Source organism: Numida meleagris, chromosome 9, assembly GCF_002078875.1.
Source record: "Numida meleagris isolate 19003 breed g44 Domestic line chromosome 9, NumMel1.0, whole genome shotgun sequence".
Lineage (NCBI taxonomy): Eukaryota > Metazoa > Chordata > Aves > Galliformes > Numididae > Numida > Numida meleagris.
In genome coordinates this window covers 15,481,181-15,495,575 of record NC_034417.1, presented here as the reverse complement: position 1 = coordinate 15,495,575, position 14,395 = coordinate 15,481,181, and the positions used below count along the sequence as shown (strand labels likewise).

General features: G+C 44.8%; 1 long non-coding RNA gene across 6 annotated transcripts in view; it reads left to right on the top strand.

The window, feature by feature from the left end:
- LOC110403565 overlaps window positions 1–14,395 on the top strand; it is a 44,362-nt gene that overhangs the window by 1,869 nt on the left and 28,098 nt on the right. For 5 of the 6 annotated variants that reach the window (XR_002441733.1, XR_002441732.1, XR_002441734.1 and 2 more), the window contains exon 1: window positions 7–172. This is a non-coding gene — a long non-coding RNA (uncharacterized LOC110403565). Of the gene's footprint in view, window positions 1–6; window positions 173–14,395 lie in introns of those variants that run through there. The other variant, XR_002441735.1, reaches the window with a different exon arrangement.

Genomic DNA, 14,395 nt, shown 5'->3' with positions numbered 1-14,395 from the left:
AATCCTGTTTTGTGATTTTTTTTTTTTAAACGAGGAACCGTGCCTCGCATGCGGCTGTCAGAGCAAAACACTTTTGCTGCTTAAACTCAGATCTGCGCCTTTTGCCGTAATAAAGCAAGGATAAATAACTGCCATAAAGCCTCCGCCGCGCTGCCAACCACACCTTCGGAGGGTGAGTATATTCCAGCTTCTTTCCATTGTACTTAGCCAGGGAAGCGACCGGAGGGGGAGAGAGAGGGGATCTCAGCGCTATACCTTCCCCACCGACCTTTTTTTTTTCTTTCCTTAAAATAATATATATATATATACACATCTATAAGCGCTGCCAACCGCAGCCCCGGCGCGGTCCGATCGCGGAGCCCCGTCCCCGCCCGCAGCCCCAGCCCCGGCCCCAGCCCCAGCCCCGGCCGCCGCTTTGGGAATGACTTTGAGGCACTTCGCAGCCTCGGACCTGGGAGCCGATCCCGGTCGTTGGGTTTGCTGGCTTGTTTGTTTGTTTGCTGATTTCTTTATTTAGCTAAAGGACGTGCTAACTGGCGGTGCTGCGATTACACAGCCTCGGGTCTCCCCCCCTCCCCTCTTCCCCTCCTTAGAGCAACCCACGTAACCTTAGAAACGATCGTTTAAGACGCACGTTAGCTAACATTTGCTTTTTTGGATTTTTTGTTTTCCTTAAAAGAGAAACACAAGAATCACAACACATTGCCCGCAAAAAAAAGTGTCAAAGAAGAAGAAAAAAAACTAGAAGTAAACATACCAAAACCATATTTGCCTTGTTCAAGGTCCCAAATCGCTTGCATCTTCCTTTTTCTACCTCTCCTTTAGTTTGGCAGGTGAAACAAACAAACAAAAAAAAATGATCAGACCGCTGTCTGCCCCCCAGAAAGATGTGCGTTGGGTAATTAAAGAGAAGTCTCCTTCGTGGTGTTTATCTAAGCGATTGTGCAAACTGATTAAAAAAAAAAAAAAAAGAAGAAGAAGAAAAAAAAAGTAAAGTTACAGCCTTCAGGGGGAGAAAAAAAGGAGGCAAGGTGAAGGGAATAGATTTCCCACAACCTAAAGGGAAGTGCTTTCGATGTATTATTAGCGATCAGCCTTGGGAGAGAGGAAAAAAAAAATCCTGAACACACTCTAACTTTACACAGACAAGATTTCAGGGGGGGCTTTGTACATAGCTGCTGAGGAATGTGCGCCTCGCCTTTAAGAAAAAATCCCCAAGCCCAAGGTAGGAGATGTCTTTGAGTGATCCTTGTCTCTCATTTCATTCCTTAGAAGGAAGAGCGTCTCGCTACACCTTGTTTGGAGCTGGAAAGGCGAGACTTAGGGAAAAAAAAAAATCACAACCCACCCTTCCAATTGGGGAGGAAAAAAAAAAGAAAAAACAAAAGAGGGAAATCTCCTAACTTAATGACTGCGGGGGGAGGATGGATGCGGCCGATTTCAGCCCCCCCCTTCCCACCTTCCCCCTCCCCGGCAGGGAGAAAAAAAAAAAAAAAAAAAAAAAGCCAACCGCAAACAACTACAGGCTGAACTATCAACACATGCACCGAAGGGGAAAAAATATATAGTGTCCTGTGTAGGGTCGGCAGGGAACGCAAGCACACGCTACAGCAAGTTGGGAAAGAATCCGAGCTAATCAGCAATCTCTTTCTCTCTCTCTCTCTCTCTCTTTCTCTTCCTCTCCCCCCCGCTCTCTTTCACTGCCCCTGAGATCCCAGCTAGAAAGAGGTACTCCACATTTTTTCATTACCAAAAATCCGTTGCAATAATCATTTGTTGCTAATTGAAACCCTTGGAGACATTTTCCCCACCCCCTTCACAAACATGGCAACTTTTAGACATGGCAAGCACGTTTGTTTTATTTTATTAAAAAATACGGTTCGGGGGAGGCTGAATCCTTCACCCACGAGAAATATCAGCTCACAGCCCCTTCCCCAGGGGGGAAACGGGACCCCAGTACAGTGAGGGCTTGGGAAAACTTGGAATACATTACACCGCCTTTGGCAGGAGAATACTCTCCAACTAATGGATTCCTGCTCCTTTTTGTGTGTGCGTGTGTGTGTCGGTGTGGGGGGTTTCTGGAAAGAGGGGTGGTGGTCGTGGTCGTGGGGAGCCGAGCTTTTATTTTAAGAAACTGTTATGGTAAGAAGTGTGTCATACTTGACAAATGGAACAAACGCTCTTCCATTTCTTGCTTGTCCTTGCCTTAAAACGGGAATTAAGTTAACCACAGTGCTGCATGTTAATTGCATGTTTACTGGGCTAATGAAAATTACAATGGGGTTTTGCCACCTCGAACAGTGATGAAAAAGTATGAAGGCAATTGTCATTGCAGCCCTCGGGGAGGGCCGGGGCCGGGCCGGGGGGGCCGGGCACGAACAATATTGATCAGAAGAAGGATAAATCTTTTAACTGCTCGTTAATACCATAAATATGGGCTACACAAGTTTCCACTCTTGTTAAGCCTAATCAGTACATGGAAGATGGAGACGTATCCCACTCGAATGCATTTTTCTTATTGCCAGAGGGATGCTCGCAGCTGTGGGTGCCCTCCCCTGGTTCCCCCCGGCCCCCAAATGCCCCCTCGCAGAGGATGAGCTTGAAAGGTGCGAGGAGGTGAACCCACGCTTTCCGTCCTTTCTCCCCTTTTGCAAATGCTCCTTTTCTGCAGAGCTTGACGGGTCGTGGTGGCGGTGGGGACAGAGTAAAAGGAGGAGGAGGTCACTCGTCCCCGTGCCCCCACTCCTTCCCCCCCCTTTATTCCTGAACTCCTTGGAGAAGAGGAGGACGACCTGGGAGCTCAGTTTGGGGATGACCATTTTCGTGCTGAAAATTAAACCCAAATGGCAAGAGCAGAGGGAAAGGTGGTGGGAGAAGGGCATTTCGAGCTTTCTTTCCCCACACCTCTCCAAAAGAGATTGTTGGAAGAGAAAAAAAAAAAGAAAAAAAAAGAAAAAAAAAAACGGAGGAGGGAAAGGCAATTAAATAGCCTAAAGATGATTTAAATCCCAACCAAAAATAATTCCAGGGAGAAGTCTCCCCCCGGTGCTGCACAGCCTCACATTTGGAAACTTTGGCCCAACTTGTGGCGATAGCTCCAACTCTGCTCTGCAGGGTCAGAGGTGAGAGCTATTTTAACCCCAAAAGCCTGCGAGTGACCAAGGCTGCGGCCGGGCTCGCAGCACTAATAGCCATAATTACCTCCTCCCTCCCAGGGACATTCCTCACAGCAGAAACGTTAGACGCCGAATTGAAGAAAATCCTGGAGCTGAACATATCTTGGGGGGGAAATAACAGCGATATGAAGGAATTTCAGAGCTCTCCCTTTCGCTTGGGGGGATTGAAGCCTTTTTTTTTTTTCCTCCTCTTTTTTTCCCCCTTTGCCAGCATTCCCAAGGCGCTGGGTCTTTGTCTTAGAAGGAATGGAGTGTCTGAATGGTGTGAAAGGGACAGAGAGGGTCGCTTCAAATCGATTTTACTTGTCCTCTCTGTCTTTTCGGATCAACGCCCTTCAATGGACACATAGGTGCTCTTTCAACCAAAAACTTGTGCAACATTTTCTGCCTGTATTGGTGCTAAATACAATAAATGCTGGGCAGATTTTTTTTTCTTTCTTTCCAAAGCAGAAAGCACCCTAATTAAATTGTTTTATATGGACAGTCGAGACAGACCAATTAAGTATGCATTAGTATAAAGATATATTCGAGAGATAAGCGCTCTATAGGAGCCCTGTCTGGGCAAGGTGTGTAAACTGTCCTCGCGAAGAGAGCCTGTAAGCAGGTTTTCATATGGATTTTTCCCCTCCATTGACTCCTATACTCGAGTAACGGACTGAATAAGTTAGCGAAAAGCCATTAGTGGAAGTGGTTTCTAAACAAAGTTAACAGGTGGATGTAGCCGGTTTTAGATTTGAATAACAGTCGCACATCTCTAACACACAGCCATGTATTTATGGAGCGTGCATGCACGCAGCGTGCGTTTACACAGAGAAATGCCTTCGACCCGGGGTTGCTGTGTAAATGCACATGAAATAAAGCAAACAGCTGGGCGCTGGCGGGGGCTGCGGCGCGGGTTGCGGGAGCGGGGTGCGCACCCAGCGCGGCGCCAGGGGCGGGCATCGCGCTGCCGGGGCTGCGCCGCGCTGAGCGGACATCCGCGGGCACTGCGCACCGGCGCGGGGTGACTGCAAGGGGAAAGATCTCCTATCCGAGGCATGGGCTTTCCCAGGAGTGAAATAACAGATCAGGGTAAAGCATACGCACACGCGCGCTCGCGCGAACTTCTCGTTCTGTCCATTTTATCACCCTGGGAAAGCTCTCGTGTATGGGTAACCACAGGAACTGAGCTTTAAGCTCTTCTCCATTTCCATTTTTTTTTCCTTCGCTGCAGATTTTCCAGGTCGTTACAAAAACCCCCAACCAACCAACCGGAGAAACAAACAAACAAAAAGCCCTCAGCCCCAGCCCTGCCTCGGCTGAACCCGGGGCTGCAGAGTTGCGGGAGGGAGAGCGGGGAGGAGCGGGGAGGGGGGGGCACCCCGCATCCCGCACCGTGCGGGACCCCCGCGGGATGCTGCGGGGTTGGGAGCGGGTCTCGCCCTGATGTGACACCGCTGTCACTCCAGGGGCCGGGGGAGAGGGGACAGAGGGATGCAAGGATGCGAAGCACCCGTGCGACGGCTGCCTGCTTTCCCATTCATTTTCTAGCAGCGTTTTGGAAGTGCCAGACCATCATGTAGAGATGGGAGATGGGGATGAATAAGGCATTCTTCGCTTAGGTGGCTTAACGCCACGGTAAACAGGTTAGAGACAGAAGCTTTTACAGCCTCAATTTCTCTCTTTGCTGGTTACCTTCGAGGATAAATCATAACAGACGGTATGGGGGCAAGGAATGCATCTGAAGGAGATCTCAGCGAGTCACTGCCCGGACAATAGTCCACCTCCTGTTGGGTTGCGTATTGATCAGGAGAGGAGCTGAAGATGTCGCCACACTAAATATTTACTGATCACACACAAATAGCCGGGACTTGAACGATTTTCTCCTGTGAGGAGAGCAGAGAGAGAAGGGTAAATCATTTTATTAGTGTGTATAAAGCAAAGAGCACACTCTGGCTTGGAGTGTTTTAAGATGTGTCTTCAGCTGGATGAAAAGAGTTAGGGAAATCGATATGGAGTGATTAGATGAGCCAGTCGTGTCAAAGAGAGAGGCTGTGAATTTCATGGATTTGGTTATACCGGGAGGGGGAAAATATATCGAGAGATTAAAGGGAGGAACCCGCTGTAGCGGAGCCAATGAAAAAATAATATCTAATCAGAGCCGGCAAAGGTAGGGACGGGATAAGCCCCACATTTCCAAAGAATCGCATCAGCTGGAGAAGAACCGAGGACGCACACGAAAGAGGCAAACGGGGGGCGAGCAGAGCCTAGAAATGCTACAGAGCAAACAGAGAGGCAGAGAAAAGTCGCCTCTGTAGAGCAGTGCTAAGACACTGCGAGTGTGGGGACAAAAGGGACAGGAGCGAGGGGACTGCGGGGCTGCAGCAGGCGCTGGGTGAAGGTGCGTGGTCCCAGCCCGTGTCCCCAGGTGGGGACAGCCCAGCTCCGGTGCGAGGGGCTCAAACCCTCCCCTGTAAGTTTGTTCTCCCCTCCTTCTCTCCCTCCTCAAGCAAAATGTGGCAAGTAAAAAGGATTTTAGGGTTTTACCACCTCATTTTATCCATCCCCGTAATGACAAGGCTCGCAGTATGTAATCTACAGATTACTGGCATTCGAGGGTGACCACAAGTGGCAAAAAAAAATAAAAGTACATATATATATATGTATATATATAATCAGTATTTCTGAAAAGAACAAAAAGGCAGAAGCCGGGAGCCCGTGCCTCCGGGCTGGGAGCGGATTGCCGGGCGCAGGCGGCTCCGCCGTGCCCCAGGTGCTGGGACATTAAGGCACATTAAGGCCCAACTTCGAGCAAATGTGGAAGTGCTAAAGGGCACAGAGCAGGGCAGGGCTCTGCCTATCGCCCTTAAAATACGTTCTTTAGGAAAGCTCGGATTTTTTTTTCTTTTCTCTCTCTCTCTTTTTTTTTTTTTTTTGCCTCGAATCAATGATGTTTGGGCCATCTTCAAACGCTGCCTCCTCCCTGGGTGTATTTTCCTGTAGCAGCAATAGGATGCGACTGCAGAGCACTGAGTCAAAGTGCCGGGAGAAAGTTGGAGCCGCAGTTTAACTGATACTGAATGCTGGGAGGGAAGAAAGGCACCCAAAGCAAGGAACGAGGAGAAGAACCGTTGTGGAAACAGCTTTTCGCTTCTCCTCCAAGTGCTAATTTTGCTACTGTAAACAAACACTGAAGTTAGAAACAGCTGCATATAGTCTGCCGGGCACTGGGGGTTAGGGAAAGAGAGGAGAAAATGGCTTTTGTCCCCCTGTCCCTCCCTTTTTGTCCCTTCATGGCACCCAGCTCCTGCCTTTCCCCAAAGCCGGGGCTGATGCTGCTTTTAGCTGCGGTGAGGGGGACAAATAGAGGCGTATGAAGAGCATTTCACGTGAGCCTATGGAGCTCAGGCAGCTCTGCTGGATCACCAGTGCAACAGGAAACCTTGGGACAGACACAGCCTAATTAACAGTTTTCCATAGCTGAAGCGATTTTTAAGAATCCCTGTGGATTAGACCAATATGTTCAGGTGTAAGGCTACGAGGGCCTATAACTCCTTTTGCTATAATCTTATAACCTCCTTACCTAATTCCTTAGATTGCAGATAGGAAGAGTCTGACCCTGGAGGTCGGAAGGAGCTGGGTTTCATTAACCCTTCCCTCCTCGGCCCCGCTCCGGGGTTCACTGTGCTGAGCGAGGGACTGGGGGCAGAGGGAAGGGTTTGGGATGGGGCTCGGCCCAACAGGGTGCGAGGGCTTCAGATGGTCTCTGCTCCCTCCCGATCTAAAGAGAAAGGGAAATGGAACGGAAACTTCTCTGCATCCCGTGCACCGGGAGCTGCTCAAATGTACGGGCATTCCGGAGACGATTCTTTCCCTTTACACCATTTCAGAGCTTCGTTTTTTTTTTTTTTTTCCTTTCTCTCTCTCTTTTTTTTTTTTTTTTTAAGAATCATTTTTCAAATGTGAAGGGAATGAAACATGCTGGAAACGTCAGATCTTGCAAAAGGCAAAGCAATCTCCATCTTTGGGACCAGCAGCAATCTCTTTAGCTTGTCCATAGGCGAGCTGTAATCTTTAAGGAAAAAAAAAAGAAATCTAGGCGAGCTTCTCAGGCTGTATTTGGCTGCTAACACACCTGGTTTATGTTTTAATAGGTAGTTGCATTGTATTGATTCAGGGTACATCACTGATGTTGAAAGTTAATAACTCTCAAATTATATCTATCTGCCTACGTACATAATTGCATACACAGTATAACACTGTAAGAATTTGCATTTTGCTGCACATTCTTTGTTCATAAATCTTTTAACACATTGAATTGTTCCTTTGAAGAAAATGCTATTGAACCACATGTTTAAGGAAAAGATGCTTCTAAACTATATGTTTAAGCAATGAAATTGTTGAGTGAAATACAGGTTTCTTTGTATCTCACACAAACCTTGCCATACGCCAATCTTAACCTGTACATCCGAAATGCCTCTGTGGTTTATTTTCCCCTTCTCCCAGTCAGAAGGCAGAAATACGTGACCTGCTGAGCAAGGTGGGTACTTTTTGGTAAGTATCTTTAGATATGATCTTCAGATACATTTACTGTACTTTCAAATTCTTTGGATGCTAATTGAGCTAGCAAACAATATCCCAGCTGAATGCGAATGTCTCAGCTCCTTCCCAGTTTAACACGTGCTTAATACAGAATTATATTGCTGCCATCCACCTAGTGAACAATATAGCCGAGGAGTCAACAACAAGAAATGTTAAAACCAAATTATACTTGCTGCCTTATATCAGACTCCTCTTCCTTTTCGTGCTTCTAAAAATGAACTCTTTAAAGAGATCTTTTGATTTCTGAGTGTCATAAAAAATAATTAGCAGAATCAGAAGCGGATGGAAAGTTTCAAACAGCGGGTCCAAATATTTCATATTCCCACTTATAATTCTAGCCCGTCACTTGTAAAAAGGAACCATTCCCTATTTATTCTTTGGAAGTTTTAAAATACAGAAGGATAGATTATTGAGGCTGGCAGCTCCTGTTTTCCAGGGCCTGCCTTTGAGATGACATAAATAGAGACTGAACTATCAGGAAAAAAAACCAAACCAAACCAAAATAAACCCAACAAAACCCCCCCAAAACCCAAATAAAATCCAAACCCTGGACAGGAATATAGACAGACAGCCATAGAACTGCATCTGAACAATGATATGCACTGCAATCGGGGATGAGCAGAAAAAATAGATCGCATATTTATAACCTCATAATTAGAATACATCCTTATCTCTCTCTTCTGAAATGTTGCATCTTTCTTGGAAATATTTTGAGTGCATATTTTAAGCTCTGTTCTCCCCAGCTGAATTATGATGAGGTGTTTCACCCAGTAGTAGAATACTTGCTTGCAATTTAAGGTTTAAGTTTCTGCCACCTATCCATCTGTGTATCATTTGCTTTGTCTTTCTTTTTCTCCTTGTGCTTGCAGACCTTATATAAAATGGCATTTGTTTACATAAAAATCTAATTTCTTAGTGCAAGAAAATAGTTAATGTTATTCAGAATAACCCCCTGTGTTTGACTGAGGTAAATTGGATGAGATTTTTTTCACATGCAAAAAGTTAAAGCTGAACTGAAAACTTTAAAGCTTTAAAGCAAAGGGATAGCAGCAAACAGTGAAAAATGGCATGTCTGCTCCCTCTGACAAGCTTGCACTACATCACATGTTAGGAAGCACAGTTTTTTGAATCTAAGACCAGTTTTAGTTTTTAATAGGAAATAATTACATGGAACTTTATTTCCAGAGAGAACATCCCTTCCAGCTACAGTGTTTTGCTTTGATCTGAGCATTAACTGGTAATAAAATAACCATATTTTGGATCCTAAGCATATTGATGCTTAAAGGAATGTTATGCTTTCAATCAAACACTAACGTCAGATTATCCAAAGGTATTCATCCTCCTTTTGTCAGAAACCAATTTGTTCTTTTACTCCCGCAGCCCCTCACACGTGTTTTCGTGCATTTTGTCATTTTGTAGCAGAATTTGCACTGTCGAGGTGGAAAACTTGTACACGGAGTGAGATCATGTTCCAGCCCGGCAATCTGTGCAGCGTCCCGTGCAGTCCCCGGTGTGGCTGTCCCTTACACTTGTACACCTCCACCGCGCCACTGCTGCGAATGTGTATTTAGTTTAAAATACCCTGATTTTTATTGGTTTCATTATATTTTACCTGGAGAATCAATCACTGGGACCCATCCCAAACAATTAACCTCCCCTTTACATGATGGACCCAAGTGCAGTGCTTCATAAAGCCATGAAAAGGACATCCCAGACACCAGGACCCGAGCCCAGGCTTGTCACGGAGCATAAAGGGAGAACCAAGGGGAGGTTTTATCTCTTTGCCCCACCAACTCTCGCTAGTTCTAAGTTTCAGTGTGACAATAAACCAGTTTTGATAAGGCAGCTCATGGCTTTCTCTGCCACGTAAAGTTTTCTTAATAATAAAAAAGAAGAAACTTTATCCCCGCTAAATTAAAATAGGGCAGATGTTGGATATGGTTCGTATTAGCCAGCCCTTCACCCCTTTGCCCCTGGCACTAAAGTCCTGACTCTTGCTTTATACTATGTCTGTTTCTAACTGGAAGGTATTATTCCTGCCCTCGCTCTCTTCTCGTATTTATTTTTTCAGCGTCTAAAATTAAACCTATTCATTTAGCAACATACGTTCTACTTCGGATTGCTAAACCTGGCCAGAGAGGGGAAACATTTTCCAAAAAGTGATGCACCGCTGACCTTAAAACAAAACATAAGGCAGGGAAAGCTGTTCTTAAAAGGTTTATTTCTAGAGGGTTTTGTAGCTCTGTTGACGTTACAGGGATAATGGCTGTACTGCAACGGGCTTTCAAGGCCCAAGAGGTTTACGTTTGCTTCTGACCATAAGTATAATAAAATTTTAAAGGTGCAGGAAGTCTCATCACTTTTCAGATATTTAAACCGAGATTGAAAAAAAACCCTTGGGAAACATAGATGATGGTGGGCGGTCCTGCTGAGAAAGAAGAGCACAGACAAACTAAAAAAACAACAATCCCTCCCGAAAACCCAAATAAAAATCGATATTAAAAAATCCCTAGCTTTGCCAGCTTTTCCCTGCTAGCTATATGAAAATCCTGGCTATTAAGCTCCTAGGTTAGTACGGCTCTTTTCTCTAGGGTTGCAAAGATAGAATTTATTGTCCATTTGGAGCGCTCAAGTTTAGGCTAATAAAAGGCCCTCTGTAAGCAGAAATGCCAAAGTTGATGTTTGGCGTAGTTCTCAATGGTGGAGTTTATATAGGATGGGGCTCTGTGCTATTTAGAATTACTCATATCTCAGCAGCTGAAGATGATTTGACATACAGGAGTAAATGATAGTAGGCGACGGCCGGAGGTTAATCAGCCCGCCTTTCTGAACTGGGCATTTGAAAGCAGGAAAAAGTGAAAGCTGCTTTCTCTATCCCTTCCCTTTTCTAAGGCGCTGCTAACTTTTATGATTTTTTTTTTCTCTTTCTCTTTTACTATCTGTCTTTGTGCCTGAGGGCCAGTGAAAGAACACTGCAGATTCTAGATTGCTTTCAGAGTTTCCCTTTGCTGATGATGGATTACCATGTCAATTTAAACGGCATAGGATTAATTTGTTTCAATGATTTCTCTTTAGGCTGAATGCCAGTCTTTTTTTTCTATCTCTCTCCTTGCTCTTCAGAATAATAATAATAATAATAATAATAATAATAATAATAATAATAAATCCTTAAAAACCCCAAACGCTTTTGATATCCCACGTTAAAAAGACAATAATAGAAATAGACAAGTTAGGTGTAATGTTGCAACACAGTTATAGGTTTGAGTGTTTTTATCTCATTTTAAGGGGCTGAAGCATACAGTCAGTCACATTAAAATGAAATTGGATCCAACGTTTATTCAATAAATACTTGTCTTGTAGGTAATCCAGAGCAGAGTGCTTTTGACACATAAGGACTTAATTTGTCTTGGATAACAAGTTATTAATATGGCACATTTAAACTTGCCACCTACAATAAGGTCATTTAGATCTATAATATGGCTCATGAGGGAACTCCATAAAGCCAGAAACAAAGTTTGGGACCGCCCTCACACGGTGCAGCTCCCGAGTCAGCGTGTGGCTCAGGCTTTGCTCTTTCCAAAGAAAGTTCCGAACCCAACCCAAACGGTGGACCCATCCAAACCCCAACGGTTCACACCTGCTCCTCCCTGACAGGTGAGCGGAAATGGGAGTGAGGAAGAAAAAACTCAGGCACACCTTTCTGAATGAATAATCTCGAAAGCCGTGCTGCATCTGCAGGCAAACTCATTGCAGCGCCGAGTGAAAGAAACAACATTTGGTTCCGAGGGGAAATTCGCCTGCGTTTGCACTCTGCCTTGTCCACGTGCTTTGTGATTTTCTAGCTTTTAATAATAAGTGAGGAAGTTGGAACATAATCCACCCATAAATGTTATTGCTGTAATTTGACTGCGCCGTGTTTGTTCACGCATTAGCCGTATACAGAAAGAGAGGTGGGGATGCGTGTTGGCGGTCCTCCTGCAGCCTGAACAAACAGAGGTCTTTGGGTATAGATTGGATTTCAGACCCCAAATACTTTGCAATTGCTTTCAAAATTTGGAAAGCTGGGGAAGGGGTGTTCAGTTTCAGACCCGTCCTCACCGAACCACGTCTGCAAGAGTCCCATGGGGACAGGGACCCCGTGGCCACGCTGCATAGGATGTGGCTTGCGGCCGGCAATGCCTTCCTTGCACTGCATGTGTGAGCCTTGCTCTGCTGCTTCTTGACGTTAAGTTCTTGATTGCTCTTGCCCTGGCAGATTCTGTCTCTTTAAGTAACTAAATCTCATTTTTAAGCTCTTCCTGGGAAAAGGATGTTACACATGAGTAGAAAAATGCAGGCAAGAAAGGCTAATTGAATGAAAAGGGAGAATTAGGTTAAAAATAGAGTACAATCTAGTATCACATTTTCACTAGTGTAACCTGAAATGAAGGTGTCTCCAAGTCCCTAGTGATGCCAGAGTGTTTAGATGTTGGGCACAGATGGAGACACCTATTGAAATGTGTCTGAAGAAGATTAATAGGACTTGTCAGTGTTGGGAAAGCACTGCTTTGCTGTAAATTTCTACTAGCACAAGATGAATTACCGATGAATGCTCAGTTATCAACCCCATCACTATCATTGGACACTAAATCAAATTGAGCAGTTATCTACAATCAGAAAATTTCTTTTAAAAATAGGCATACACCTTTAGGCTTAAACTCTTTAATAAGACAATAGCCACTGTGGTATGTGTGTGTTCATGAAGGGATGTAGCTGAAAGTTTCTACACAAAAAGCTTCTGTTCTGAAATGAACTCTGAGTTTAGTGTGAAATCGGGCTTGTCGAACAATAGGAGATATTCAGAAATCCTGGTGGTACAATATAATGTTCTGCCGGGGGCCGGATCCACGCCATTAGATTTTGGATCGGGCCCTATTTGTGAATGGCTTTTTGTCATCGCTGCTTTCTCTTTATTTTTGGTGATGATAAAAAACTTCTCTCTACCTTAAAGACTCGGCATCCTAATCATATATTAATGCAAAATAGCTGTCAAGACACAGGGTGTAAGTGTAATAATAACAGCCCCCCCCCCCAACATATTTAGGAAATGACAGCTTAATATAATGAAATACGTGATGAAAGAATAAATGAATAAAATTGAAGCTGGGAATATTTCTTTTTACTCTTTTACAAAAGGGGAAACTGTCACAAGCAAAACTACGGCGAGCGTTCACCAGCCCCGTGGTACCGCATATTAGCTGCATTCACCATGTGACGCCGCAATGACAATGACATTAAATAAGCACTATATATTTTTAGTTTCTAGGACTTCTCTCCCTCTAACTCAGGCTTAGCACCGCTTTATCCAAGGAGATTTATCGCGGCATGCTTTCAGAAGTCAATTTTTCCCATTTATTATAGACAAGGGCAGTCATTTATGTATAGGGAGGGAGACAGGTACAGTGCCGTTATCTGATCGGTGTCCCCAGCACAGCCACCATCCTAATGGACGGTAAATTCCCGCTGTGTGGGATCAGGCCCCGCCTGGGCTCTGCAGCCCAGGAATGCATCCTCCCCTTCTCCTCCACATATCTCACCTGTATTGTGGGCTGCTTTGTGAGGAGGGAATAACGTGCCACTTACCACAAAGCACGGCTTCAAATCCTTTGTGTGTTTTGCATCCCCAGCTTATTATTTACCACCTTAAAAATGCGACTGGGTAAGGGACAGCAGCCGTTATCACCTCCATTTTTACTCCTACATTTTCGGGCAGCAAACACCCTGTAGTCAGGCCGGATTCTCACTCGGATGGAAGTTATAACCTTTTGGCAGAACGGAGCCGATCTCAGCCGGCCGCAGCCCACACCCTGCTTACATGGGCTCTCCAAAGCATCCCCTTGTTCATTTTTTTCCTTTGGAGGACACGTCTCCTTGAACACGTTTGTTTTACAGAGATCAGTGGTCAGTTTCTAACTTTTTTGCCCCCCAAAAACACAGACAGAGAACATTAACAGGGGATATTAATAGAGCTGAGCGCGGCATGGTGCTAGTTAGGTGTAGTAGCTGAGAAATATGAACTAGTGAGCATAATCCATAAACTCCATTTGGTTACTATAATACTCCAATCTGTATTTATTACAACCCCACTCTGATGCTTATACAACAGCAATTGCTAGATTTATACACTCTAATGGTTTCACAATAGGAAAAACCTGTGTTCTTTATCTTTCTTTTCCTGTCCAAAATAACCCCTTCCACATATACTTCAGGCTTCTCTGGACCTTGTCTGGGTTTAATCACAGGCTGTGGGACAAAATGTGCATTATTAAGAAATATAAATATTTTCAGAAGCAATCAAAGGGTTGAAAGATTGATTCGGCATGTAGATTGGATTTAATTCGAAGCAGCTTTGTTCTAATGAGTACTACTGGGATACAAAGACAGCAGCCGCTTATGGCCACCAGTTGGGAGCTTGGATTCGCGGCAGTAACCTGTCAAGAATTTCACCCAACTGCCAGGTATTAAACAGCAGAGTGCTGGGGAAGTCGATGTTCAGCCTCCTCTGTCAGAGGCTGGATTAGGATTTCAGAGCTCCTATTTTGCTGAAATGACAATTAAGGCTGATTTCTTTGCATAAGAAGGTGATTCCCTCCCCCCCG